This window comes from Pyxicephalus adspersus, chromosome 11 (genome assembly GCF_032062135.1).
Source record: "Pyxicephalus adspersus chromosome 11, UCB_Pads_2.0, whole genome shotgun sequence".
Taxonomy (NCBI): domain Eukaryota; kingdom Metazoa; phylum Chordata; class Amphibia; order Anura; family Pyxicephalidae; genus Pyxicephalus; species Pyxicephalus adspersus.
Genome location: NC_092868.1, coordinates 29,537,533 through 29,562,652, shown reverse-complemented (window position 1 = coordinate 29,562,652; position 25,120 = coordinate 29,537,533). Strand labels below are relative to the sequence as shown.

Sequence of the window (25,120 nt, the reverse complement as noted above, 5' to 3'; positions counted from 1 at the left end):
ATTTATTGCAGAGGAATGTTTGTGCCAGAGAGCTTATTGCATAGATTAAAGTTATACACTTTCTAAGGCATTTCTCACACTTAGCCATGCATTTGATGAACATTTGTGATACACATTCTGTATAGTAACCAAAACATCACAGCCAAGTTATCTTTTTTCTTTTTATTCAATTCCATGTTAAAGAACACTGGCTTGAAGCCAAACAAAATAGTGTGCTAAAAGCAGTCCTTCACAAAGAGTTAGGATCGGTAATGAAAAACTGTTACTGGGATACAAAACTCAATGTTCAAACAAAGCTAGGGTTTAGACTTCATTTAAAGACAAAGAACAATGCATGGCAAGCATAAAAAGCCATTGATTTATATTGCATTATAGCTAAATTGCACACATGAAATTTCCTAAAGTGACGATTATTGCAAACCATTTTTATTCTATTTAATAAAAAATACATAAAAAGGTTTAAACTATGGTAACTTATGTAAAAAAAAGCAAATACAAAATTGGAAAGCAAATGTGATCTAAAATCCGAAACTTCAGTCTTTCTTAATTCCCTGCACCTCACAGGGTCACTAGGAATGCATTTCTTGAGTTTAACTTCCATTGTCACATTTTAAAATGTTAGGATACTTTAAATTCTATTGATGGTTGTAAGAAACATCTTAGATTTTACATGTGTATGAAAGATGCCTACAGTGGGTGTGATTTAGAAGTGGTGAAGGTGGGATTGATTATTGCTAAACTAAAACTATCTCTAAATAATAAATGTACTAAAACATTTTCAGCAGGTAGGTTGCATTCCCTGTAATGGTGGCCACAGCCTGGGCAATGCGTGTCTGACAAGGTAAAGGATAATTATCTCCCTGATATTGATCATTTTACTTTCATAACTGACATTCACCTTTTGACTAGATGGATAGAGCCCTTCTCTGCACTTTCCTGTGCAAAAAGGTTAATATAAAGCAGAAGGGAGCACTCCCTAACATGTAGCAGCCAATGGGATCACTCCCCACACTTTACAATATTAGCTAGTCAGAACTTAAAAGCATTAGTATTATAAATGTCAGGGAGCCTTCCAACTGACTAGTTGTTTGAAAGCGATCCTTGCTAGTTTACATTAACCTGTCAAAAGTTGGGGGTGGAGTAGCTAGTTTTTGACAGATTCACATTAACTTCTATGTTTTTATCAGATCCAATGTCCAATTTATTGAAAACATTGATGTTGATGTATTATGGTTTCAGAATTATACACTAAATATTTTTTTGACTCGAGTGTACCATTACGTGGAAACAATAGTCAGTTAGTGTAATCATCCTGACTCATTCTGACTCATCTGCTTCTGTTTTTCCAGCTTGGGTTTTAACTTATGATTTCTAGTTCTTTCCACAAGTCTCAGAGCTTTTCAGCTGCCACTACTGGACTTCCCAGTACATTTGATTCCCATTTGCTGTTCATATTTCTGTACGAATGTTCTTTTTAAACTTTCATGTGTCCTGCCCTCATACAGAAGTATGACCAAGAACACTGAATAACACTGAATAAGCACACACAGGTTTTCCCTAACCTAGATGAGTTTCCCAAATTGTTTCCCAAGGTATGTTCTTAAATTTGATTTTGATGATAGCTGTAGCAGTGACTGTTGACTTTACTCCTGACTGTGCTTGGCTGAGTTTGACCCTTTCTGATTTCCTAGCAAATGTATACCTCAAATACTCATTCTAGTCTTTGGGTGGCTGGGCTTCCTATGAGCCAAAGCTTGCCATTGTGGAGCTACAGTCGCCCTGTCAAGGCTCTATTATTCTTTAAATAAATTAATGCATAGTACCAAATAATTCACATAAAGCATTGACTGTGTGAAAAGTGACTGTCATAGATCAAAAGCTGTTCCTGAGCTACCTTGCACTCCGTACAGTAGAATTTAAAGAGGACCTAAACCAAAAGCAAAAAGTCCCCAGGAATTAGAGCTAATTGACCAATGAGACAAGCATTGTCAAAAAATAGATCCCTGGCTCCTGATGTCTTTATGTTTTGGTTCTATGCTGCATGGTGCATGTGCCGCATAGTGTAGAGCCTGGCATTGCCAGTCACCGGGTACCGTAACTCCTGTACATGCAAAACATCTTAATATTGTTTTGTACATTGCTTATGGATACTGCCTACAGATTCCTAGAGTGACAGTAAATGCAAAGATAATGCAACTACAGCATGAATTCTTACAATAATTGTTTGTCACTGGGTGCCAAATGGCTAAAGAAGGGATATGAAAGCAAAGAGGCAGACAATATTGCAATGGTGGGGAAGCTCACTGACCATTTCTTGGTCAAATTAATATACCAATCAGAATTATTTACAGGATAAACCACATCAACACAACTTATTATCTTTAAATCAACTGTTTTCATTACATACTAGTAGAAAAATTTGTCTCCAATAGAAGCGACAAGCCAAAAATGGCAGAAGCATTAACCATTACATGCGTTGGCTTATATGGTACAATTCAATATTGATTTCCAAATGGAAGATGACACATTTGTTTTTGCCAGATGTAGGGAAATATTAAAATTTTAAGGCCAAAGCACTAAGGAGCACCACAAAGCACTGACGAAAGCAGGTCTGATCCATATGCAATGCAGTGTACCCCAACACAAAAAAAGGCACATTATAAAACACACCATGACCCCAAGATTTATTCTTACAGTTTAAAGAGAAGAAGCATATATTTTATGTTACTAAACTATAACACAAAGTGTTCCTTAATTTTCTTTTTGGAGTGGTTTATAAGAAAAGGTATACAAGGATAAAATTATATTTTCTGCATCATACCAATGCTTCTAACACAAGCATACAATAGACTGAGTATGGAGTAAAACTTTTAAGACCCAAAGTAAACTTTTGATAAATTGTGTCCAAAGTTCTATTATTTTCTGCATAATTATCAGAAATTAAATAGAATCACGAAGCAATGCCTTATTCTCAGGACAATTGCAACTACAGAGTTCACAACTGTTGGTGATTATTCTGACCAAAATTGTAACCATCAGCAATGGTTCCCTAATCCCTAACAAAAAAAAAATATATTACTGCTTAACTCTTAGTCATATAAGTTCAATGGCCAACAAAATGGCGAAGATTTAGCTCTTGCAATCTGGTTGTAGAAAGGTAGTTTCATCTTGCAGGCAGTGTACAAAGGAGCCGTAATCAAAGCAGCAAAACAGACATATCTTACCTAAAATCTAATTTAGGGGTTGGGAGATTAAAGACCAACCTAAGTCAGTGCTAATTATGTTTTAAAATTGGTGGGGAACAGTTAGAAACATTGTTAGGTTAGGAACAGAGTTTGCAATTTTAGTTCAGTCATGGCATTCAAAAGCCATGACTTCTCAAATATTTTACTTTGACCATTCTACCTTCAAGAGTCTTAAATTGTGCAACTATTGTAATTTTTCCCCCATCCCCAGTGATCAACATTGCTTTGGAAAAAAAAAAATAATTTTGCAATTGGTCTTATTTCATTACTTTGCAAAAAGGCTTATTTAGTTGACATGTAGTTTTTTTGTAAATGTCAAGTCATAACAAATGTATATTAAAAGAAGTAGTTTATGTGTGCAAACATTCATTATTATACATTAGTATCCTTCTAATAACCTTTGCAGGTCAGACAACAGCTAATTTTAATACTTACTTGTGTTGAGACATAACTTACACTAAAATGTGTGCATATTTTGCAGACATCCTATTGAAGCTGAGTGCTTGCCAAAGTTTCAAAACATGGTTAAAAAATCAGTGTTAATGTCTCACCTTTTCTGCACCTCTAGTACTTGAGTGTTGTCTCCCTGCTGTCTTTAACACCACAGATAGAAACTCCTGCCTGTTGCACAAATATGTAGGAATTCTTATACTTAATTGGTCAGTATCCAAGCTTCTGAAGTGACAAGAGTACAACATGTAGATTTCTTCTGGGACTGTGCATTGACAGTAACTTTATCTCATGTGAGTAGTTCATAGGTCTTGTCCTCCTGACCTTCTTCTATGATGGACAAAACAGTTCACCGTGTGCATACATTCTCTACTTTGGTTTCCTGTAATGTATGTGTTATATTTGCTGTTACTGATTTAGCTCTGCGCCTCCAGGTTGCCTGGAAGGATCTCCTACTGCTTGCTAGGGCACTACCAAGCAAAATTACAGTCTTTCATTAAAGAGAAAAATTTTGCATATAATATATATTGTATTTCCTGGCCGGTAATCATATTTAGATATTTAGATTCATAAGAGGAAAAATTAAAATTATGTTAAAGGAAATTACAGTTAGTTAGTTAAGTATTCCAGTAGCCTTTATACTACCTGGCTGCTGGTAAAATTAAAATAAAATTCAATGTCTATGGTGAGTTTTAGTTATGATATTTATGGAATCATTTTCTAGAGATTAAATTGCAACTATAAATTAAGTTTTCTTTATTATAAATCTCAATGCTTACTGACTTATGATTACAAAACTAAAAGTCATGGTTATTAGGCAATTACATTTAGTAGCCAAAACACTTTGTGAAGGCATTGGCCCCCTAATGATAAGCTTCTTGATTTTTATTATTGAAAATGGCTGACATTTAGATGTCAGTGAGTAGCCCAACGTGAGTATCTGTGGGGGATGAGGGGCTTTTGCCCTATACTATAAATCCAAGTTGTATTACCTTGCTGCCTGCATCAGAAGCCTCTAAGACCTGGGCTCCACTATATGCTGCCCTCTGACTGCTTCTTAGCTCTGGATCCCTGGCATGTAAAGGTATTCCTCAATAGACAAAAACAACAAAGATTCACTTTATGTGCACTAAACTATTTTAGAAACCACAATATTACCTTGTAAAAGTAGCATTAACATTGCAGTATGGAAAGCAGGGTGATGCCTGGGACTCATCAGTGCCACCTACTAAGGGTAGGGTGCAGGCAGGTGGATACAAGGCCAGACACCTTGCACAGGGATAAAGTGCAGCTGTAGTTGGTCTTTCTTACAGTTAATTCTTGCACAGGGTCAAAGTGCAGACATTGTTTAGTTCTGAATTACTCTACAGATCTGGAAGTAAGGATACATAAATAATACTAAAGAGTATAATAATAATAATAATATAATAATAATAAAGAGTGAAGTTAGAATACATGTGTCTTATAACTACTAGAGCAACTGCTAAAAAGTAACCAGTTAGCTTTTTACTATTATTATTATTATTATTATTAATATTAAACAGGATTTATTTAGCGCCAACATATTACGCAGCACTGTACAATAAATGGGGGCTTTACCCAAAATACTAACATTTGCATTCAAAGGTTTTCTACTTTAGACTTTTTTTATTTGCAAGGCAAAAGTTCTGCATGACACATCTATTCAGGCTACTACTCGGTGTAACCTAATGCCCCGCTACTGTTTATATTTTTCCTGAATGTTGGTGGGCAAGCATGCAAAGTAGGGACTTTTATGACTTCATTCCGGAGTCTTTAGTAAATACCTTGCTCATCATGTTATCCATACCACTGCAGCAGTACACACAGTTTGTTAGTCAGATTTGAAGGTCTAATCAAGTATAATCAATTTGTTTAATGTATAAACTGTTAATTTATTTGTTTAGGTTTATGTGCTGTAGATGTAGCCTTTGTTTTAGAAAACAAATATTTAATATAATACAAAATATTTATTTTGGTATGAGATGGAAGCTATGAGTTAAGTAAAGCACTACTTGCTTTAAGACATATTTGTCTAATTGGAACTTTGAACTTAACTTAGCAGAAGCTCCTCTAGTCACATTAAAATATGTTAATATAATAATATATATTAAATGTATATCAAATCTTTTCAAATCGATAATGCATTAGTCATTAATTAGTTCATAGTGATGTTCTGCAGCCTAGTGCATTTTTGTGCTTATAAATTAAAGTGAAGAAAACACACACCATTTAGGCATATAAGGCTTTATTTTTTAGTTGTCTAACGCAACTTTACTTAGATAATTGAAATATAAATTATTGCAAAGGATAATTTTTGCATTGAAATTCATTAAACATTCTGCAAGTCAATCAATCATAATGTATAACACATGCACCAAAAAGATACACCTGCAGAAAATGTTTCTTTAATGTCACATTCACTGCTTTATAAACATACCCCCTTAAAATGCACAAAGACTTATAAAAGCCAAATCACATATGAAAATGCATGCACATGCATGTGAACACAGCGTGAATGGGAGGCCTAGATTATTCTCTTGAGATACAGATTATGTTTCCATGGTTACTGCCAAAATACCATTATTTATTACAAAGAGATGTTCACACAAGTGCCTGCCAACCACCAAGGATATACAGTAACGGCTGCTGGATGGCTTCTCCGTAGCATCTCAATTAATATAATTACGTCTTCCATAACTAGCAGAATTCCAGCAGCCCCATGCCAAGGACATGCATGTTTTAGGGGAACTTACCACAAATGCTGAAACATTCCTTCAAAAAGAGAGAGCGAAGCATCCAAGCAGGGCTGTTTCAGTTTGCACTACTAGTCAGGGCTGCTGCGTAATCAATGCTTGTTATAGAAAAGCACATAGCACAGTTTGAATTGGAAGTGTCCCTGTGTTGATTGCTGATACAGTGAGAAATACCACCGAAGAGTTGGCAGGTGGAAATTCACTTGAACTCAGGGAATCCCTGGCATGAAATGCAGCAGTTCTGCTTGGTCAAGGAGGAGAAGATACTTTGCTTAAAACTACTTTTATGTGATGTCAGGATTTGGAATTAAAAAATTACAAATTCTAGTCAGGGATAAAATCATTAAGTGGTTTATATCTGCTACACATGTAAGCCTTTCCAATAAACCTATAAGGAAAGCATTGCAATCTATGGCAACCAGTTAGAATCCAACCCAAAAAAGTAAGACCACTACGTACTGGCTTTCTTTTTCTACGTGATGCTTTCTTTTCAAACTAGGCTAAAATAATTGCCCCCCCCCCCCCCCTCATTAAATGCCATGTTTACCTACCTATAGCTCTGGTTTCAATTCTTCTTTTATTTTCAAGGAACAGATCCTTTGTCTGTTCATTTCACTGCCTGTGTGGAGAAGACACTTCTTATTGGCTCATCATTGTCACAGTCCTCACAGGATCCATTAGAGCAGTGTTTTTCAACCGCTGTTCCGCGGCACACTAGTGTGCCTTGAGAGATCTTCGGGTGTACCGTGGGAAATTATAATATTTCATGTAAGAAATACCATTCAGCCTACAAAATCCTCATGGATCTTCACCTTTGGCAAATGGGTCCAAACTGTGTCAAATCTGAAACTTGGCAGGTCAGTTTGCTCATCTCTAGTTTCTTCTAGCAGTGATCAGCATCTACTCAGTGGCCCTGATTCATCAATGAAATTCGCGCTCGCTGGAAGCGCGAACGTACGCGCGACCAGCGAGTGCGGTCCGGAGTCGAGTGCGCTCGTACACTCGCCTCCTCACTTCCAGCCGGATTCCTGCCTTAATAATAATGAGCAATAGGGGTCGCGAATCTGCCAATTAAGGCGATTAGATTTCAGCTGCGCGATTAAGGAGGATCTGTTAAGCGAATATAAAAAATGTTTGAAACACACAATCAAATTGTCTGGATGTTCTGTAAGTTACAGGTCTACAATTTAAAAAAAAAATTTCATGAAAACCTGTAACGCTTTTGGTACAGAAATCTAGACATCAGTGTAACGCCCAGGTGGTTCATGCCATTTTGTGTTGTTATGGACATTTTTGTGATTTTTAACTAAGTTAGCTTTGTCTTTTGATATGTGCATTGACTGGTCCGTCCAGGTTGCCTATAGGCCACTTTTCAGGTGTAACAGGAAATGGGGGCTGAATACTCAGAAAGGAGACCTGGAGAGGTATAAAGCATTTTTATATGCTTAAGATAGGATAGTAGTTTAGGATTGTTTGCTTAGGTATGTCTGTATTGTTCTTGCTTTCTTATTTAGCCAAGTAAAACATATTTATACTGTATAGGACAAATGCGATATATATATATATATATATATATATATATATATATATATAGATTACCCATGAACTTTGTTTTTCAAACACTGGTCCAAATAAGTCTTTAGAGGTGATTTAATAAACAAATAGAGCATTTAATAAAGAAATAGAGTTCTAAAAAGAGTTTTTTTTCACTTAACCTAATGAATTATATAATGCGTTCACTTTAATCATACAATCAAGTAAAAAGACCTTTTTTTTATTACCCTTGCACATTGCTTTTGAAAGTGATCACAGTTCTCCTAATTACTTATTTATCTATCAGTGTATGTGAACATACACTTTGCAAAATGTGCTTTCACTTAGTTAAGTAAATCATTTCAGCTCCTGCAGTAAACTTACTCCACCATATTTCATATGTGTTTCCCCTTCTTGGCTATAGCTTCCCTTTTCATTCTCATCTAGTCTTAGCACAAGTTTAAAAAGTCTTACTATATTCTGTGCTACCTTTCCGAAGGCATTGCGTAAATCCTGTTTTTATGTCTTTGCCGTCCTAAATAACTATCATTGCATTCTAAAGTAAACCATTTCCTTTCCAAATGCTTGCAGAAACTGCTCCAGTCTGTCCTCTGAGCCCCACTTATTTGAAACAGAACAGAGAGTGTTGAAGCCAGTACCATGAATAAGTTTATTTTAGTTACCCAATAAAAGGTATCACTTTGACAACACTTTTTTTTATTTTTCTATCTCAGCCAATACATAATATGTTTCTGATCTTCCTCTGACATTCATGCATCATTCTGTTCTTCATATCAGATGTGGGAGCCGTTAGAGATTAGGCCTGGGCGGCTGACTTTTTGAAAAAATAAAATAAATAATGTTCCAATTTTTTGTGTTTTGGGGGGTCTACTGACACCAACTCAACCTAATTCTTCTAATTTTACTTTTGCCTTATTTTTACTGTTTTAGGAGATTTTAAGGGGTGGATTCACTAAAAGCTTATAGGCCAATTTATTTTCACCCAGGAAGACAAAAACCTTCTTCCGTACAGGAGAATGCTGCAGACAGTTGACCTAGCAGGTATGGGTGGATGCTTTGTAGCCCTTTAGATCTACCTACAACTGAAAGAAGAAGAAGAAAATGCTGTTTGACTTCATGTGGGTGGACTTATGATGTCTGGAATTTTTTTTTTTTTGTCGGGTAGGTTTTTAATGGTGCAGCGAGTTATCCAGTAAGGAGGAAGGGAAATCTAAGCCTAGTGTTGGGCTTTACCTTGAAGGTATAGTTAAAAAAAAATTCCTGTAGGAAAGAGTAGGGCGAGGTTGAAAACTGCTTCACCCTCTATGTTTGTCCTAATAACTATTGTCTCCATGACATCAAGTATGCAAAATTTGAGTGACGGAGTGACAGAGGATATTTTAATGTGACCACTGAAACATAAAACATATTACAATCATATTGTAATGGTGCTGTGGCTAGAATTTACAAGCTTGATCTTATACAATATCTAGCCAGTTGTTCCATATAAGCTCCCATGTGAGACAAACTAGCATAATAGATAGAAATCTGTGTTGTGCTAGAAAATATTACTTGTACTCCTACTTGTCCTCAAAAAACCTTTAAATCTTTAGCCATCATTGTAATGAAAACGTAGCCAGATGATTAAAATGTGTTTTTTTTAACATGACATTGTAAATCTATGCCTTTTTCAGAAAGTATGGCAGGGGTAAATATGGCACAAACAGAGTACAATTAGCAGCACTTTCCAATATATTATACTACTGTATAGTAAAACAACACTGTAACAAAAGAATATAGCAACAATCCAACTAAGAAGGAAATCCGTATGATAAGCAAAGAACCCAAGGTGCGAAATCAGAACCATTGCATGGAGCAATAGTAGACTTATCCTTCAATCATTTGCACTCATCACAAATTTCAAAGGATAAAAGCTGATAAACCCGTGCAAACCGATGCTGAAGGAAACAGATAAGACTCTAGCATAATGTTGGATGGAATGAGTCATATCAGCATCTTTACTAAGCTGGCCAAAATATTCCCAAAATAAATCCTGAACATAAGTTCTAAGTCCAACAAAAATAAATGGTGTGAAAAGTCCTGTCCTTAACATTTACAGGGAGTGATTGCTGTCAGAACATTGTGAAGACCATCCTCCAAGATGAGTACAATTGGGCATAGAACATCTCAGATCCAAAACTGGCACAGTTATCCTTTGATGATGGAAATCATATTTAACTGCATGTGCTTTGTTGGTGGGACAAGAATTTTTTTAAAAAAATCTGTAGATGCTTACCTAATTTATGTCAATGTAAGATAAATTGTAACATTAGACATTGTTCCAGAAGCAGTAAGAACACTGGACAACAGCCAATGTGTCACAGGACACGACCACGCTTAATCAAATCCCCCATCCAGCTCTCTCATATTGCATTCTGCCAAGATTACTTTTTTTTTTCACCTGGGTTCTAGAAAAATGATCCTACTGCTCCACCCACGCAGTCAACAACAGCTGTTTTTTTCCACACACTCTATTCTCTCTTCATCTACTTCTAAAAATAATATTATCCTAGGCTCTTTCAAAGAAGGTCAGCTGTCTTGTGAACAGAACAGGATAAATATTTCTTCATTGCTAATTAGCACTGAATCTTTTTTACATGCCAATACATTTACATCTGCTGCAAGTGATTAAAAGTGTTTATGTGCAATGTGCATTTTTAGTTTAATGTTTGTGCCAATGTTTGTACTTTGTTCCTGTGGAAAACGTCACCAGCTTGAAGCACGTACCATGCAAATTTCATATCTGAAGTTATTATTGTAAACAATTTGATGTTCTTCAAGAAAAGATTTCCAACTTTATTTTTATCTTTGTAGATGGCCAATTATTTCCATAGATTTATTATTTGAGCTCTAAAGAACCTTAACTTTCAGAGTTTAAAAGACCAATAAGTTATTTCTTCAGATACTACTTGTTCAACATTTAAAAATCCAAGCAACTTAAAATGAATAAAATAATCAAATTTTTGTTTAATGTTCTAAACATATTTGAATATACAATGAGTGAAGTTGCTAGGGTGTCATTTTAGAACCAAATTACATTTTGTTTTCAAGTTTTATAATGATTTATTACATCATCAGATTAACAGACAATATACATACAAATGTGTAATTATTTTTTCTAATATTACTTTTTACACGATTAAAGCAACCCTAAAAAAAACTCACAAAGTCTTGCACAAAAGTACAAAGTACAAAAATCAAAACTCACTCTGTAATTAGAGTTTTTTTCCTATTTGACATTACTTTGGGATTCATTTAAAGACATCCTTAGGGATCTATTTATAAAGCAGAGTATCTGGCATTCACTGAAACATTCCCAGGTAAAGAATCTTCTAGGTTCTTGTGTTTCAATAATTGATTGGTAATTGATTCTCCATCAGGAAATGTTTTGATGAATGTCATATTTGCTGATTTATAAATGGACCCCTTAAGCTACGTACACACGGCAGATTTTTATCGCCCGATAATCGGCATCGGCCAAATATCGGGCGAAAATCTGCCGTGTGTACAGTCGGTGTCGTCCATCGTCCGAACGACCGACCTGCCGGATCCACGGACGATGGACGACGACCGATCCTAATGAAAGGGAAGGGGGAGAGCGCGCAGCAGGGTGCCGCTCCGTCGCTCTCCCCCTCCCCTCTCCATAGAGCATGAACGGTGCTGTATGTACAGCACCGTTCATGCATCGTGCAGTCCCTTGTCGTTGGAAAGGATCATGAAAGATCCTTTCCAACAACAAAAATTGCAAGTGTGTACGCAGCTTTAGTGTAGCACTAAGAAGTGTAAAATTGAGACCGTGGTGCAGTTTGTAGAGTTTTACAACCACAACATTGCATGACATTTCAACTAATGCAATAAGAGCAAATGGCATTCATTTTATCTTACTAAAGGTACAGGGACCTGGCGGTTAATCATTTTTTTAATTTATTTTTTCCTTTTGCATGCATTACAGATAGTTCTGTTGCAAGCTTGGGATCCTAAAAGCTGATTGATTCAGCTCCTGATCTTAGAGCTGGATCTCGGCTGCCACCAACAGCTAACAGCTTAAGTACAAGTGCCATGATCTGTCACAGCTATGTAAATCTAGCACCATTAATAGGGTTTTAATAAAAATTCTTGTTGAGTTATCTCATTTATACAATAATTCCTGATCCTGAAGCAAAAAACATTGCAAACCTTTATAGTCCCTTTGTAAATGTAGAAAGATTGTTATTAACAAAAATGTATGCAAACCTTTGGGTCCTATTCACTAATGTATTGCAGTAAAGCATAGCAAACATATGTTGGTGTGAGCCATTTATTTTGAATAGCACCCCAATGCACTTTGCCGACAGATGTATGTTTTAGTGCAGTAAACTAATAATCTACCACTATAACTGACATGACTCAAGACTTAAATGTTATAATTGCGTTTGATGTTGTTATATTGGTAAATTAAAGCAGCCCATGTAAATAGTGTAAATTGGCTTTCAATCTATCTTTTAGTATTTTTTGCGTTTTAATATGTTTTAACATGTTTTAATATGTTTTTTTTCTAAAGCAAACTGTTGTTGTGAAATTGTTGCTTAGTTTCTTACCAGTAACAGCGCTTCGTGTTGTTGGACTGACAGTGCTAAAGAACCACAAAACAATTTGCATGGCAGCAGCTGAGCATTATCAGCCTGTTTCAGGTGAAATTATGTTTTATTCAATAACTGAATCATTTTAACAATTATTTATTAACAAAAAACACACACATACAGTAAATTAGAACACTACAAATATTGAAAATGTAGATTTTGGGTTTAGAAATTAGATTTTTTATACACTTTAAAAACTTTGGAAGGAAAATTCTAATACTTTTTTCTCAGCACTGATATCCTGTCACTATAATTGATGAGATTTAACATGACAGCTGTGTGCCACAGTCGGCTCCAGAAGCTCAGACAGCGGCAACGGTGTAACTAATGTTTGCAAAAGTGTTTGCCGGCATTGTTAATTAACATGTTGCAACAATATTTTTTTGTAGTTACTCTAGTTTTTTATATGCATATCAAATTACTTTATTATCAGTTATGGTCACTTTATTTTAAACAGATAGTAAAAAATGTTTATAATATTTAATTCTCTACTATCTCCTAATTATTACTAAATAGACTGAGGTAATATTTTCTTTCATTGAGTATTGTTTTTTAGCCGATTTATATTTAGGTTTCTATTTTCTTTTTACTATTCCTATATTTATTCATTTGTTTGTTTGTTTCTGTAGTGTGTCAGCAAAAAGAAACAAATACAAAACATTTTATTACAAAGTCTTTATTTCATTTGAATACATTTAACATGCTTTTTACTATACATTTTACCATTCAAAGATTTGTCATTATAGACTGGATAATTTATAGAATAAATGTAGCAATTTTTTATTTACAGTTAATTGTAAATTTGTCATTGGTTGTTTTGTCTTTTGTCTTGTTTGTGGCAAAAAATAATTTAGGCTCATTTTATACTTTTCAACTGCAGCATTGTACTTTCTCAACCACACTCCCAACCACTCCCGTTTACATGTATGGGAGCCACTTTTTGAAAGCAGTTACCTGACAGATTACATGACAGTTTCTGGAGGCAACAAATCCCTTCTGGCCATTTGGTTCCATTTCTGGAGGAAGAACCATGCTACAAACGCAAGGGCAAGTGTGCAAATGTGTTGATCTGTGGTGGGGTTTGCCACTTTTGGGTGCATAGCAGCAGATTGCTTTGCCCCTGAAAGCGGCTTGTAACCACAATTGTGAAAGTGGCTTTAGACATCAAAAGCAAACACAAACCCAATTAGGCCTATTGTTTTACATTATTTTTCACAATACATTAATTAGATATGTGGCACAACTACCTTTTTTTCTAGTTGCCTCCATATTCGTTTTCATATTACTTGCTTACTTAGATCACTGTATTTGTAAGCAAATCTGCTTTTTCACTACCAATAAATATGTTGGTCATAGATTGAGCTATTTCCATTGCACAGAAAAGAGGCAGGGTCTATGCCAGAGGGTGGTGCGCTTAATGGGGTTGGTGCACTTACATGAATAAAGGCTCTTTTACAACAATTAGTGGATGTTTCAATGGCTCAGTTTTAGGTATTACTGCAGGGTAGTTGATGTAGGGTTCATGCACACATCAGGGGCATATTTTTAGTAGCCAGATTTGATAGGTGGGCTTGCAGGAACCCTTCCTTTAACAACCCAGTAGGTATGTCATAGCATTGACAGAATGAAGAGGAGATAAGCGTCAGCATAGGCTAACACATTTAACAACTCATTACACTCTGGGGGCACTCTGCGTCTGGAGGAAAAGAAGTTTAGGCTCCGAAAAAGGAAGGGATTCTTCACTGTAATGTCTGTGAAAATGTGGAATCGTCTCCCTCAGGAAGTAGTTTCAGCAACTTCTATAGATTGCTTTAAGAAAAAGCTGGATGCTTTTCTAGAAGCACAGAATATAACTGGGTATTAAGGATTTAAAGTAAAAATAACAGTGACTGTTGATCCAGGGAACATCAGATTGCCTCATGGAATCAGGGAGGAATTCTTTTCCCCTGTTGAAGCAAATTGTACCAGGGTTTTTTTTTTTTTTGCCTTCCTCAGGACCAATGATGTCTTATAGGGTTTTATATCTGGGATATGTTTATTTCCCTAGTGGATGAACTTGATGAACTTGATGAACTTGATGGACTTATGTCTTTTTTCAGCCTGACCTACTGTGTAACTTTGTAACATTGTAAGCAAAAAATCCAGAACAATGGTTTAGTTTATTTTGCTAATTAGATGCAATTCTGGAGGTCATCCCTCTCTGAGCTTGGATCACAAGTATATTGCTTTATGAATGAGGGTTATGTCAGTTTCTAGAGCAGTACAGGTGTTGGGAGCCAGCAGTGGTTCATTACTGGCCTTAGAAACTTCAGGGCAAGCCTTTTCCAGAGCCCCTGGCAGCTACTTGTCTGTGCTTGTCTGTGGCTAATGGAAACGGCATATGCTGGTCCTTTAATGAAAGCACATGTGGGAGAAGAGCAGATTGTAAATGTACGCATGAATTTTAAAGGTTATACACATGGGATTGTTGTTGATTTATTGTCTGTAAAAAATAGATGTATAGCTTTATCTAACTGTTGCCCCTAGCTGACTGTCTTTTCTGGACTAATTTCTATTATTTTCAAATATCAGGTTGTCTGATTTGCAAGGCAAAAGAATCTGTGCCGTCAAACTTGTGGCTGATTGGCAGCCCAACTTTTGTAGGGAAAACAACTGTCCAGTGATATTTCTCTCCACTCTTTATATGCGTCGGGACCTGTCAGCTACATCACCTGTTCAAGCGTTTCTGACCACCCACCCCCCCCCCTACCCTTGTCACGGTCATCCTTCATGGGGTAAGGTTGTCCAATTCTGGGCAGACAGTATTTTGGTATTCTTTAAAAAAAATAGTATTATTTAAACGAACTGTTGTTTGGTTATGGTTTATACTTGAGTCTTAATGACTAAGTGTATTTGGTTTCTTAAAGGTTAATAGAATGTTTTAAGATAGAATATATGTTGATTTAAAATTAGTTTATTTTTTTAAACTCAATAAAGGCCTAACCATTTACCACAATCAGCTTGGTGTTTTTATTTAAAAGGCTGCAATTTTGTTTAGTTAGTTATATAGTAAAGGGAGGTAAATGACGATGGGGCGTACAGTCCCATGCTCGGGTTTATGTGGCACCAACCATCCCATCACAAAATGTTTTAAAAGGCAGAAGTTGCAGGTATCCAAAGAGCAATTAGTAAAGGGAAAGACACTGGTGAACATAAGCGTGATCCAGTCATGGCTTAGTAAAAATCATGTGTAAAGGTTAACAGAAGGATTGTAATCCTGGTTACAATGTCATAATGATCCATTTAGGTAACATACGCTGTTCTGTTCCAATTTACCATCTGCTAATGAACATCCTGGAATAGTGTTGGATAAATTGTTTAAAGAAAAGGCATTAGGGCACATGGAAGGACCCTTTTATCCACCTCCCCGTCTCAATCAATTTGTCTCCCTTTGGGTTGGGTCTCTAACAAAGAAGATGGACAGGTCAGATTGATCTATCATTAATCCTTTACCTGAGGATGGTCAGTAAATGACAGTATAGATCCAGATATAACCACAGCATCATATACTTCAAGTGTTACAGAATGGGAGATGTAATAGGTGGCATTTTATTTTGTTGTTTTTTTGTTATAATTTATATATTTGATTCCATCATTGGGGGTAAAAATAATAATATAATAAACCTGCTACCAAAATTCTTTTATTGTATTGTACAATGTTTCATTTGTATGTATTTATAAGTTGTATTTATTGCTGTTTTTTCATTTTTGGGCATAGCCAGCCCAAATCATGGATGTCCTGATTCAACATCGGGGAGGGGGGGGGTGAGAAGGGGTGGATGATGTAAGGAATGGGGATGGTATTAAGAAATATCAAGGCTCTCGGCATAAGGAATAACGCAAATATTAATAAGAAGCTGTAAAAACAGAATGTCCATCCCCAGTCTAAATTTTGTGTTTCTATTGTTTGGATGTTATATTGGAAAAGATTATAGTTTCATTGTTGTAATAGTTGGTAATTTCCCTTTGTATATGAGATTTCATCACAGTGATTGTGGGGGCCTTTTACAATGCCAAATATAACTAAGATGGGGATTATCTGTTTTTTTGTGAAACTGGTGTTGTAGATAGAACATAGAATAGAGTTAATAGAACATCAAGCACTGTGGTTGGGGTTCAGTGGCAGCTATATAATTACAGGTAGTCCCCGAGTTAAGGATATCCAACATACAGACGACTACTAGATACAAACGGGGTTTCCCTGCTGCTTGTGTGCAGGATGGAGGCTTGATGGGGGAGGGGGGGCGGTTCGCATGACTTGCAGAAAAATTGATTTTAAGGACTGAATTCTTCTGCAACATCTTCTAACTTTTTAATGACCAAGACAAACTCTGCAGTTGTTTCTTTTTGCATATCAAAGTACAGCTTGCTCCAGACGTTAATGAATGTCTATGCTCCATAAAGTTTTTTCTTTTTGCTCTGTTTGTGGTTAGCTCACAGTGAGGATTTTATACTGTAACTGACACCATGCTGCCTAATAATATGTAGAGACAAACATCTGTCCTAATTACATTTATTAAAATAATGTGCCTGTTCCGACTTACTTACAAATTCAACTTAAGAACCTACATTTCCTATCTCGTATGTAACCTAGGGACTACCTGTATATGGATTATAGGAGTACTCACCAAACCCATGTGGTTTGAGGCTGGTGGTTGGTTATGGTACATATACTGGGAGTCATACTTTAAAGGGCCTAAGATGTTTATTTTATTTAAAATATCAGTTTACTTTTATACATTACAACCCAATGTTGTTGTGTAATCAGAATAGTAATACATTAAAAATATGACCAAACGTCTTACAACAAGTAGCCTGATTTGTTAAAGCTCTCCAAGACTGGTGAAGATAGACTATTAGGGGAGAAACAGAGTGATCCAGCAAACCTAGAATGAATTGAAAACATTTGCCTACTAATAACACATAATTTTTAGGAAATCCATTCCAGGTGTGCTCAATCACCCAGGTTCTACCATGACCGTCTACCTTCTCTGATATTGGAAAGCTTTAATAAATTGGGCCCAATGTGTCAGGTGTGTTTATTATTTATAAGTTGTAGGTATTGTTGTTCAGTTCCCTTTTGAGTTCAGCCATGCCCAAGTCAGGTATCCCCTTTCATTTATCTCCTCATAGCTACATTAAAGGTTATATGGGAAGGTATTGGAGAACTTGGCTGGCACAGAGAATAAGCATTTAAAATACTTGTGTGCTTTTACCTGCAATTTTAGGTTGGTGTCAAAGTCTCCTTAATAAGAATGAAGCAGGAGTTCTGCTTCCCCTGGAAACCTATTTTTTCTAAGCAGGGCTTTAACCTCCCTGGCGGTCTAAATATGACAGTATTTTTATGCCAAAAGCGGTACATTGTTTTGCAAGGAAATTTGTTGTTTAATATTGTAGACCTATAATTCTTAGGAATAACTCCCGGGTATGATAAATTTTGAAACACAAATCATAAATTATAATATAATAGATATTTATAAATAACAAGTATAAAAAATAATAAAATAATATAATAACAATCAATATAATTTAAAAATCAAATCAAATTTAATCAAATCAAAAACAATGAAATCTGTCTAAACAAGGGTGCAATATTATTGATAAATTTAAATTAAACATCTAGTAGACATCCCGGGTATTGAAAATTTAAAAACATGGGACTGCACAAAGTCCAATGTCACAATCAGGACAGTAGAACTTGGTTTCCTTTCAAATCTTCCACTGTCATCTCGCACATCCTTGTAGGTGCTGCCGTTTTCTCGGTTAGTGAGATATACTCCATGAAGTGTCAACCAGTCAGGCGCGCCGGGTTGACAACGGCAACAGCATGACGTCCAGGTGTATTCACAGCCATTGATGGTGTTTGGTGGTTCATGACAATAGATTCGGAAACTTTCCAAATGAAGTCAGAATGACTCACAGGCCTGTCACTCTTTTGCTTGTAGAGAATGTAGGCATTCCACAAGCATTGCTCAACAAGATGCCTGAGAATCTTTTTGTAGTACTTCTTTTGCTGTTTCCATTCCATAGTGGCTGTATTTTGGGTTGAATTTTGTCCCTTTTCCAGTGTAAAGGACTGAATTCAATATTTAGCCAGTTGAGGATTCGCACAACATGTAGGATTTCACGCCAAATCGTGCCCTCTTTGTCGCAATGTATTGCATCCAGCTGAGCCTCCATTTGTAGGCCATTAGACCTTTGTCTATGCTAATGTCTCTTTCTGGCACATAGGTCTGTTGGAAATTTTTAAAAATCATTTGAGATACTTCCCAATTTTTTTTGAGTTTTGGTGCAGGATGAGTAGTTTCATCAAACTCTTCATTGTTGGCAAAGTGTAGATATTCATGATCAGAGTAAATCTGTAATCTGGCATGACTGTGGCAAAGAATGGAGTGGCAAGTATTTTACTAGTAGACCAATACCACTTCTGCAGGGGTTTGCCCACCACTCCCTGAAGTATCACTAAGCTCAGAAATAGCCAAATGTCATCTTTGGTCACCGGTTGCCACTTTCTGCCTCTTGCAAACCTCAGGTGTGGAGCAGCTGTTTGTTGTTCCGCATACCTGTTTGTCTCCGCAACTATTTTGTCAATGACCTCATCGGTCAGAAACAATTGCAGGTATGCCAAGGGGTCGTTGCGTTTAGCATCAATTTTCACACCAGGTCCTCCAGTAAATGGGAGACTTGGGGGCGATGCCTGAGCCGCATCAAGGTCAATAGAGCAACAAGTGGGCACATTACTGACCTCAAACTCAGATTGGTCACTGAGTTCACTTTCACTGTCTGATGACAAGTTTCCAGGTGAATCACTATTGCTTGATTTCACAAGTGACTCCAAATCACTATCACTGCTTTCTATCTGTTCAAAAAAAACCTTTTGGATGCCATGGATGTGGTCAAATTTCCAGTAAAAAGTCAGGAACACTCAAGGTCAGAGACAAGGGTTGAAATGAGAAAAAGGTCAGGAAAAGTTCAAGCAAAGGTCAGACCAAGGTCGGGGCTAATAGTGGACAACTTGTAAATTAGGGCACTGGACAAAGTTGTTGGATGCCCTAATAGATGTACTTTTGTATTTATTATTTATTATCTTTTACTGTGATCAATGATTCAATGAAAAAATGTTTTTTAAGTGTGTCAGAAGTAGGAGCAAGCTGAAAAGGACGAGGAAGACCATTCCAGAGAATTGGGGCAGTCCTAGAAAAGTCTTGGAGCTGTGCATGGTTATATTACTATGTTACCAAGGGGACACAGAAAAATAAAAACTGCTATAGTAATCTGTAAATGAACTACATCATATAATTTTTTATTTAATTCCTTGACTTTAAGTATGCTTTAAATATACAGACAACTGCTAACTTACAGTATGTGTTTTTCACCCAAACAGATTCTGGGAGAATCTCCCTCTGGTGGCAGCTGGTGGTGTTTCAGGTTGTGAAAAAATAGTTCACAGTAAATTTCCCGCGGGTGGAGACCAGCAGTATCATAGGTTGTGATAAACTATTCCACAGATAGAATCTAATTCCCAATTTGCACTCAGCACATGGTGAGGGCTTAAAAATATTTTTACTAGTACTCATTAGATGTATAAAGCTGCTGAAAGATTACTTCTCTTTAGTCGTGTACATCCTTCTGCTGTGAGTGATACAAGCAAAAATTATTTTTGCAGGGGCAAGGTAGAAATGGCCTTCTGGATTAAATATTGGTGGCTATATACCTGCCACTGTGGTACAATATATACTGTGTGGTATTTGCTATGTATATGGAAGCTCTCACAAAGTCAGAAGATCTTTTACAGATGGCATTAAATCCAAACTAAACCTTTAAAATCAAAAACTACCAACAGGCAGATCCTTTTTTTGAAAACAGGACAGCCGATGTCTCTTTTGTAATAAAATAAACACACCCACCTAATTGTAATTTTTAAATTACGCCTACCTTTTTCTGTTCCTATGCAGACATCACCATTTTCACTTGGTGGGTCCGCCATCTTGATTGGCCAGAATGAGGTAACTCCTGCTAATATTCATGTTCATTTAGTCCCAGCAACAAGTGTGTATGTGTAGCTTCAAAAAGAAGATTACGAAAAGACAGGTAAGTATGTTTTAAAGCCTAAGGGGACATCACTTGTCTCTACTGCAATAAAAATACTATCTGCTTACAATTTTTGAATATAGAACTATAGTTCTGCTTTAACACATTGGCATGGGAGTAATTTGGGGACATTTTTTTCTTTGGCTCCAGCAGCTGCAGACTTGGAAAGTGCTTTTGCTTGACCATCCACATCATCCTCTTTGCTGCTTGACCTGGTGTATTCTAAGCCTTTGAAACCCCTTTTGAGACATCAATTTCTGTCATTAGAGACCAGAAAACGAATATGGTGTGTGTGTGTGTGTGTGTGTGTGTAGGGGGGGCGGGTGATTCACAAATTGAGGAACTAGCACCCAAGCCCTTGTAGAGTCCTGTATTTCCTTCTGCATGTGGTGCCCAAATGGCTGCAAAACACAATAGTGCTGTTAGCAGCAAATATATTTTTTATTTTATTAAATATTTTAATTTTATTTTAAATTTATTTTATTATATATTTATATTTTATTAAAAAAAAGACCCATACCTCTATGTGAAGCTATGTGGACCGATATTGTGCATACCTAAGGATTAGTGCCGCCAGCTGGATTTGGATACCTGATCCCCCAATTTTCTGCAGGTTGCTTCTAAACAGAAACTTCCCTCGTTGCTGTTCTGGCTGTAGGATTCACCGCCACAGTAGTGTCTGAAGTTTTGCAGGGTCTACCCTGAGTAGCAGAACTAAACATACAATGCCAAATTTAGAGAACATTTGGCATCATCTTCCTAAATTTCTCTTTGGAAATGGAATCAAAGGGCTGTCAGTAATTGTGTTGCTGCAGAATTGCAGCTCTTCTTTTGTGATCCAGGTCCAGAGTGTTGGAGTGTGAAAGGAATGGATGGGCCAGGCACTCCCTCCCATCTCCATCCAGGCCAGAAATTGAGGATGGCTCTGGAGCACCTGGCCATTGATAATAAAAGGGAGCAGGTCTTTGAGGCTGGGAGAATTGCAGCCTGAGGTCAGGTGTGGCTCAGGTGCACAGGCTGTATGCTGGGAGAGCCCAGGAGGTCTCCCAAAATTTAGGTCCTTGGGACCAATAGAGAGAGACAGGAGGCTAAGTTTGTGTTTTTCTGTCATGCTGTAATCACACTGATCCCATGCAGGGTAAACTTCTAAAATTTACTTTATGTTGGAGTTTTTTTCTGTGACTCAAAGTAGGCAGAGCACCCCGAATTTGAACTGGAGCCTGAAATACCTCTTTGCAGCTAGCGGGTTTTATGCTAATTCCCTACACTTGGGGTATAAAACGAAACTCCAGCTCCCATATATTTGGATGGGGGTAGATAATTGTACACTCTGTGGTAGAAGTGAGGGCTAGGACAGCAGGGTGTCTGGTAATTGCAGTCCAAATCTATTATGACAGACAGGTAGTCCAAATCACAAAGCAGATTTAACTTCTAATGATCGAAACTGAACTTTTTTCCTCTTCAGAGGATAGGAGAAATACCTTTTCCACATAGTGGGCATGCCTTACCTAATGACAGGCCTGTGCTATAGTACTTGTGGACCTCTGTCATGAAGCTTGTTCCTGAGAGGCCCATTTTTGCAGTAAATCTGTTCTCTCAATGCAGGTAATCAGGCTCACTCAGCTTTAGGCTTCGGCCCAGTCAGCTCCCAGAACATCTGGGCTATCTTGCCCTGTACCCTTGGCTTTTAGTGTTCAAAGAAAGAGTCCCCCACTACTTTCATTCTCTAGACTTGTTCAAAATGTCTGCCTAAATAGGCACCAGTCATATGTACAGGTCAACGGACAAATGCACCAAGGTGGTGCATGGCTCTCATTTCACTTTGTAAGGATTCCTCCCCAATGTCTTGAAAAGTGACCAACCATCACTTCTAGATGATAAATATACTTTGTAGAGTGCTTTGTTGTGCAATGGCTTAGACAAAATAGAGCCTGGGGTACACTGAAATGGTTATGGGAGTAAATTAGGCACACTTATTGGTGTCACTTGCAGCAATAATAGTCCTCACCATTGGTATCAGTGTCAGCAATATTTACCCCTACCAAATGTCAGGGCCAGAAATGACAACCTGAGCTTCCTAAGTCAGTACAAAAAACCCATACCAGCTAGAACAAAAACACTCACCTGTTTTCCAGTCATCCAGACTGCAGACCACTCCCATTGTAGTTCCAAATGCTGCAACAACATACACATCATGAACATCAAGAACGATACAATAAGGAAAAGGAAATTACAAGGAAAGTAATTCTCAACCATTAGATGATATATATCACCATAATGTTACGCTTAGATTACACAGCAGACCAGCCTCTGCTAACAAGGAGGAGAGAACCTTGATAGATATTAGTCATGGCAGCGCAGAAAACCTAATTTGTCATTTCAATAGGGCATACCAGATGATTATCCAGTCCTCCTCCCCTATCGGCCTCAACCAACTTTAACATTCATCTGTTGATTCAGGCATTACCTTTTGTCACTATTTATAATACTAAAATAAACACATAATAATGTTTTGAAGTAGCCAACAAAGCCTTGCTTTAGTGGCATTGTCTTCCAAAAGTATTTCAATTACAGGTAGTCCCCGGGGTACATGTGAGATAGGGACTGGTTTGTTCTTAAGTTGAATTAGTATGTAAGTCGGAAGAGGTACATTATTTAAATAAATGCAATTAGCACAGATGTTGGTCTCAACATATTATTAGGCAGTGTGGTGTCAGTTACTGTATAAAATCTTCACTGTGAGTTAATCACAAACAAAGCAAAAAAAAAAAAAACTTTATAGAGCCTAGACATTCATTAACTTCTGGAGCAAGCTGTGCTTTGATATGCAAAAAGAAATAACTGCAGAGTTTTTCTTGGTCATTAAAGAGTTACAAGATGTTTCAGAAAAGCTCTTTGCTTAACATCCTGGGCGGTTACCCCGAGCCTAGTTTGGGGTAAAAAAAAACTTGCTGAAAGCGTTTACCCCGATCTAGGCTCAGGGTAGCTAAAAATAGAATCAAGCATTGCTTATTCCGGTGTGCTGTCATCAGATTCCGTCCTCCGGCAGGATTCTCCAACGTCGATGCCCGTCTCCAGCGCCAGTGCCCATCTTCTCCTTCCCCCAGTGCTTGCATATGCGTCCCTCTGTGATTTCTGCTGACGTTGGTGCGTGCATGCGTGCGCCCGTCGATGTAGCCGGAAATTCAAATTTATATTTTGTATTGGATTCAATACAAACTCCTGTATCCAACCCAATACAAAGTATTGTATATAGTGTACAGAATTATTGCATTTTCAGTATTTTCAGTATTTTTTTATTTATTTATGCATTCTTGTTTAAGCTGAGTTTTGTGTTTTTTATTTAATTTTAATATTAAACTTAAATATTTTGTTTTACATAATTGTGTGTTTCAAACTTTATTATATTCAGCATATCTACTATACCCTTGTTTGGACATATTTCAGTAAGTTACAGGTCCACAATATAAAAAAATAAAATTTCATGAAAAACAGTGTACCGCTTTTGGTACAGAAACCAAGACGTCAGTGAAGCCCCCAGGAGGTTAAGATCACCCACAACCTCAGTTGTGTTTACCAAAAGACTTTTTCTGCTAGTCAGGCGAACCTCCCCCCTTCCCGCATCAAGCCTCCATCCTTCACATGAGGGAGCAGAGAACCCCCGTTTGTATCTAAGAGTTGTCTGTATGTTGGATGTCCTTAACTCGGGGACAACCTCTACTTTGTAATGTATAGGCAAAAAATATGCTTTTCTTTAGACTGTTTTTTTTTTTTTATGAAATATTTATTACATTTGTGTTACCTTCATTGTTTTAATGTTTATATTTGTCTTAAAAAAATATTTTTTAACCACCTAGCCGTTAAGCCCGACCTTCGTACGCGCAAAAAAAAACGGCTAGGATGGTTAACCCCGAGATTTTTCCCATCCATACTTACCTGGTCCCCCTGTGCTCATCCAGCGTCGTTTTCGTATTCCAGCGTCGTCCTCCGTCCAGCGTCGTCCGGTCTACAATTTAAAAAAAAAATTTCATGAAAAACAGTGGATCACTTTTGGTACAGAAATCTAGACCTCAGTGTAACGCTCAGGAGGTTAAGTAAAGTTCAGCTACCCTCTCCAATGCTATATGCTAGTAATATGTAAGTTAAGTAATAGCCACACTGCCCATCAAAAGTGTACTCATAAAGACTCACAGAAATAAAGAGTGATTGTGCTACAGAGCCATGATTACAACATATGAGTGTTGAATTTTTTTCTATGAAATAACTTTTCACCTCACATATGATGTGAAAAAATTGCAGTACAGGTAAT

At 37.0% G+C, this 25,120-nt stretch overlaps 1 protein-coding gene across 1 annotated transcript in view; it reads left to right on the top strand.

The window, feature by feature from the left end:
• Positions 1-25,120, top strand: part of LOC140340870 (serine/threonine-protein kinase SBK1-like) — a 79,663-nt gene that overhangs the window by 40,147 nt on the left and 14,396 nt on the right. The window lies entirely within an intron of this gene.